We start from the raw sequence: 6145 nt of genomic DNA, 5'->3' as shown, positions 1-6145 counted from the left end.
TGAGTGTCTCGATTCTTTGGTCTTCATCAAATCATGCATTTGGGTTCAAGAGTAGGTTTCTTCACAAAAGTTGTAGGTGTTTGCACCTTTTGTATGCCATAAATTTTTTGTGAAAATCTCACATAATTAGATAGGCACAAACATACTCATCATGCAATGCCCTGTTTGCAAATTTGTTGTTCTAATGGCTGTTCCTTGATTTTTAGAAATTCATATATTGACAATTAGAGGTCAAGGCCTTCTTGAATGTTGTTTATCATATGCAATCCGTGATGTGTGTAATTTGTGGATCAAATGAGATTCAGTAGATTGGTGAAATATGCTCAGAACCGAACAGGTGTACTTCTGTGATGCTGATTTTGCTGAATAGCTTATGTCTATTAATTAATTTTTGTAAATTCATGTGTTGATAAGATGATAGTCTCTCTATGAGATTTGTTTGCGATATGCTGAACTTCATTGTCAGAAATTTGTAGAAATAAAAACATGATTTGCTATTTTTGTCGACCTCTTAAAGTTGCAGGGCTTGCAGAAATTCATTTTCCAGAACTACTCTTTGTGCGTTCTTTGAGTTTTATAAATTCATGTGGTGCAATATTTCAATGCATGCCTCATGAAAGTTTTAAAATACTTTTCAAGCTTTGATTTGATATTAATTTCATTAAGTTTGAAATTATTTAGGGTATTCAAAAGAGAACTTGATCAGTGTCGTTAATTCCGTACCCAATTTTTCATTGAACACCTGAAATTATTTCACAACTTTAATGAAATCGATGACCTTTTCTAAAAATCCTCAAAACACCAAAATTTTAGATGTCAATCTAAGCTTTCTTTTGATATCAAGTTTGTTGGAATCGAATCATGTTTGATGGGGGCGGCGATGGCGGTTGTTCCGCTGGCTTTTGCGGCGATGGTCGTCCAGTCCTCCCTAGCCCTCTCCCCTGCCGTGGCGGAAGTCTCCACCCACGTGGCCTACAACACAAGTGCCGGGATCGCTCCCGGCAAACTCAAAGTCCACCTGGTCCCCTACTCCCGTGACGACGTCGGCTGGCCGAAGACCATCGACCAGTACTACGTCGGCACGAACAACACCATCTGAGTGAAAAAAATAAGGGGCCTTTGACCCTCTTCCTTGCTTTGCTCGATTTGCTCTGCAAGGTGAGATCACCGCGGGCTGACTGACGGAGTGGTCAGGTACAAATTGGTTCCGCAGGGAGCACGCGTGCATAAGGATGTCAGAAAAACTTACTCAAAACGAGTTCAGCCTTGAGTTTTGGTACAAATTGATACATATGCGTGATGGAGAATGTGTTTTGAGTGATAATGGGATTTGTGATAGACGATGGCTACCATTAATGCATAAAGGACACATCACTAGTTGAAAATAAAGATCGGGATAAATGAACTCACTACTAAGGCCTAAAAAAGCACACCGTCAGCCAAGGATAAAAAATTTCAAAATAAGAAAAGTTAACCACCAAAACCTAAAGGAAACCCATTAGGGAAGGACAAGGGACTTCTTGGTACACCTCCAAAGAATTTTGATAAAGAACTGGCATAGAAATTCTCTCACTTGGGGAAAATCACAAGTATTCATCAAATTCAGATTTTATTTGTCATACAAATGAGATTACACCTCTATTTGTAGAAAGATTCTGCTAACAAAAGTAAGTGACCCTTGAAATCCTAGAAATTGAAATGATTCTTGGACTCTTCACATAATTAAAACTTGACATGATAATAATGACTCATGAAAACTAGGGCTAAATGCATTTAACAAGGACTAAATGCATTAACCATGACCAAATGCGATAGTAACTATTATTAGACTCTGCAATTTCTTTCATTGGCCTTGGAAGCCAAATACCTTCTTAGAAGATCAGCAATCAACATTGGAAATTGACCCGAACAGCCACAAGTTGCTAGGTAGTCAATAACCAACCTCAGAATCTAGCCTGTTAAATCGACACCTTCAAATTTGGACCCATTGAATCACACTGAAGCTGAAATTGGCTTTTGCTTGCAGGAGTAAAGATAGGGCTGGGTCAATCGATAAAATATGAGTTGAGCTTGATAATTGTTCCATTGAGCCTGATGCTCTCGTGTCATTCTGCATTCGTGGCATGGAGAAAGAGGACTACGTCCAGAATAGCCCGCATAACCCTCACGACTAGGAGCCACGGCACTTCCCTAAGTTGACTTGAGGCCGCGTGACGTAGTCTTAAGGGATGTGCAAGCAATTTACCAAATATAGTCCCGTTTCTCCATGCTTCGAACTTCACAGAAACTCAGGAGACCTCCATCCACCCGTGGTAATCAACCTATTGACTTGAAGGCCAACATGCGCATCTTAGGTGCTATGTCAAATACCTACTTGAAGAAAGACGGCGACGTTGATCAGGAGACTAAGCCAAGTCTAGAATGAAGCTAAAAACAGATGGAATTGAGACAAGAGTGATGGTGATCTTACCATGATGACCAGCGTGGGTGAGATCTATAAAGGTCTCAATTGCATCGGGACTGCTGAAGGGATGACTTGGCCCATGGTCTATCGTATTTTTCGCCAGGAACCATGCTTAGAACTTAACAGAAACTCAAGAGACCTCCATCCATCCGCGGTAATCAACCTATTAGCACATCCATGGTGCTATGTCATGATCCTGCTTGAAGAAAGACAGCGACCTTGAACCAAGTTTTCTAAAGAGTTATTCTTGTGCATTCTGGCAGGTGTTGCCAAGCGAGGTGGAAGACGGCTTTCTTCGGAAAATGTTTTGCATCAGCTTTGTGAATCCCAGCGTCGACTTCTTAAGATAACTAAAGAATGGCTTCCTTGATACGGGTATTAACTTCACCAACCAACCGATTGGCCAAGATGCTGCCGCCAGCAGAATGCAAGCCGCCCATTGCCACCAATTTAGTCTCTCGGTATCAGCAAACTTCTTCAGAAACTCCACCATAATCACTTGAAGCACAATCGTAATCCCAATAATTGCAATAAATAAGTGATTCTTCTGAATGCCTTTGAATACATTCTGCTTCTCTAAGCTCCTTGAGTTGAATTCATTAAAAACTTGGCAAAGCACGAAAATATTGAAAATTAAAGTATCATTCACCCCTGCACTGACATTGAATATGGACTCACCCCTGAATTGCAGGGTCAGGAGGACTGCTATCTGGTAAAGTGCTTGGGCTAGGAGATTCCTCCACATCACGTTGGTTATGAGTGGTTCTGTACGACCTACAGGTGATTTCTCCATCAATTCATCGCTTGGTCGCTCTGTAGCGAGGGCAAGAGCACCTAGTGTGTCCATGATGAGATTTACCCATAGTAATTGCACTGCAGTTAAAGGAACCTCACCTGCTGAAACTGCTGCAATGAAATTAATTACCAAAGCAGCAACATTTACCGTTAGTTGAAACTGTATGAATTTCTGGATATTGTTGTAAACACATCGCCCCCATCTTAATACCGTCACAAGGGAGGTGAAATTGTCATCCAATATGACAATGTCGGAACTCTCTTTGGCAACCTCAGTTCCTTGAATGCCCATGGAAAGTCCAATATCTGCTTCTTTTAGTGCTGGTGCATCATTTGTACCATCTCCAGTGACCGCGACCACATGGCCCTTATTTTTCAGGCACTGCACCATCAGCAACTTGTCGAAAGGGGAAGACCTAGCCATAACACGGATTTGATTGACTTTTTGCATTCTCTCATCGTCAGTGTAGTTTCGAAACTCTGAACCCTCCACCACCTCTATGCCATGATTTTCAGTATCTCGACCAAGAATCCCGCACTCAATCGCAATTGCTTTTGCTGTGAAGGCATTATCTCCAGTGATCATTTTTATGTCCACTCCAGCTGCTAAACAAGTTTCTACAGCTTTCTTGGCCCCTGGTCGGCACGGGTCCTTGATGCCAACTATTCCTAGTAGTGTCAAGCCATCTTTGGGCAGCATTCTCTTGTCCTTCTCATCGTATTGGAATCCACCGTCCCTGGCTTGCTTGTAAGCAAAAGCAATGCATCTGAGGCTACTAGCTGCCATACCTTGGATTATTTTCTCAAATTTCTTCTTGCAGCATCGTCCATGCATTGTATGTTACCATCAATTTGATAGTAAGTTGAGCACATGGCTAGAATCATCTCGGCAGCTCCTTTCCAATGCACATACATGGTGGCATCGTTCTTCTCATTTATGAGGACGCCACTGCGTTTCTTTTCTGAGTTGAAAGTTTCGACATAAAGAATGTTGTATTTCTTCTTGATTTCTTCCATTTGCATATTCAATGAATAGAAAGCCCAAGAAAGAATTGCTTTTTCAGTAGGACTACCAGAAATTTGGGGTTCAGCTACTGATGAAGGCATAAACACACTACCTGTAGTGTTTAGTCCAACAGCTTGATGGAATAGCTTAACAACATCGGGGGCAATTATGCTGTCGTGATCTTCTCCAATGGATTCTTCCCCCAACCAAAATTGAGTTACCTTCATCTGATTCAACGTTAGTGTGCCGGTCTTGTCTGTACAGATTACAGTGGCCGAGCCCATGGTCTCGCAAGCAGAAAGTTTTCTGACCATCGCCTGGTCCGCCATCATCCTCTTCACGGAATATGCCAACGTGAGCGTTACGGCCAGGCGCAAGCTTTCAGGGATTGCCACCACGACTAGTTGTGCTACCCTTGTCTTCCGCACTAGTTTTGCTACAATTTTGACGACTCCATTCAGTACGTCGTCCATACTAGTTTTGATACCATTGTACTCCTTATTTCCATTCTCATCTTTAGTGTTCCCAGTAAAATAACGGACTAACAGCACAACAAGGACTAGAAAGGCTACAGCGAGGCCTACCTTTCCGATGGAAGAGGTTAGTTTATCTAACCGAGCTTGCAATGGCGTTCTTTCATTTGAATCTCCAGATATGGAGCTCATCATCTCGCCCCACGCAGTGTTCATTCCGACTGACACCACCAGCATCCTAGCGTATCCATCAACCACCTTAGAGCCGGAAAATAAGAATGGATTCCAATCCGGATCGATTTCAACATGGTCGCTCTCTCCTGTCATGCTCGACTCATCAATTTGCAAGGAATGGCCGCCCAAGAATAACCCATCCGCAGGAATCTGGTCGCCAATAGTTAGCAAGACGACATCCCCGACCACCACGTCAAAAATGGAAATCTGTTGAGGTCGGGCGTCTCTTACGACATTGACTTTTATGTTGTTGCTTATCTTGGATAGCTTGTCAAACTGCGTCTCCTGTCTGAAGTTAATGAAAGCGGAGATGGCTATGAGCAGGAGGACGGAAACCAATATGCTTCCATCTTCATACCACCCATCTTGTACCCCATATTCTTTCATTACGAAGCCAAGATAAAGGAGCGCATAAACTAGTTTTAGGAGGATAGTGGCGTCTCTCACGTAATGCAATGGCCCTTTTCGAGGCGGCTTTTGATAAGTGTTTGAACCAAATGTATCCCGCCGCATGGTGACATCAGAGGCATCCCCTCTAATCCCCCTGTCCTTCTCCGTCCGAAGACTGGCCGCGATGCCTTCGACTCCGCCAACCTGACAAAGAGTCGCGAGGTCCTTGTCCTTGACCAACTCAATGAGTTTCATGTGATCGGCACTTGAGACCAATGGGACATCGGCAATCATTGACGCCGGGTGCTCCGGACCGACCGACCCAATGCCGATGGTAGAATGATTGCATGATATGTCATGATCGGTCAGGTGCTCCGGACTAGCCAACTCAATCTCAGGATTGGTCGGGTGATCCAGACTGACCAATCCAATGTCGCGGGTAGTGTTGGAATGACTGCATGAGATGTCGGGATCGGTGCAGCTCCTACGGGACACAATCTCTTTGGCAAGGGAGAGCATGACTCGGTGGGAGTATATTGCGAAACTGTTGGATTATAATGTCTCAAGTTGCTGTTTTCTGTTTTGTTCTTTTTTTTTACTCTGTTTTCTGTTCTGTTTTCTGCTCTGTTTTACTCTGTTTTTTTTTATTAAAAAACAGCCAAGTTCAATTTAGTTATTTATTTAGTGTTTTTGTTATTTTCTAGGAATTTAATAGCACGTTTGTGTGCAGAGTTATGTGTTGCACGTACGTGAGCAGTTTTTGCTTTGTTTAAGTTGATGCGT

The 6145-nt window shown here is 42.9% G+C and overlaps 1 pseudogene; it reads right to left on the bottom strand.

Moving 5' to 3' along the window:
* Positions 1-2705: 2705 nt before the first annotated feature.
* LOC104434816 lies at positions 2706-5881 on the bottom strand (annotated as a pseudogene).
* Positions 5882-6145: the final 264 nt, after the last annotated feature.

Source organism: Eucalyptus grandis, chromosome 2 (assembly GCF_016545825.1).
Source record: "Eucalyptus grandis isolate ANBG69807.140 chromosome 2, ASM1654582v1, whole genome shotgun sequence".
NCBI classification, from domain to species: Eukaryota; Viridiplantae; Streptophyta; class Magnoliopsida; order Myrtales; family Myrtaceae; genus Eucalyptus; species Eucalyptus grandis.
Note: the sequence above shows the minus strand (reverse complement) of the source record. Positions and strands in the feature narration are given on the sequence as shown.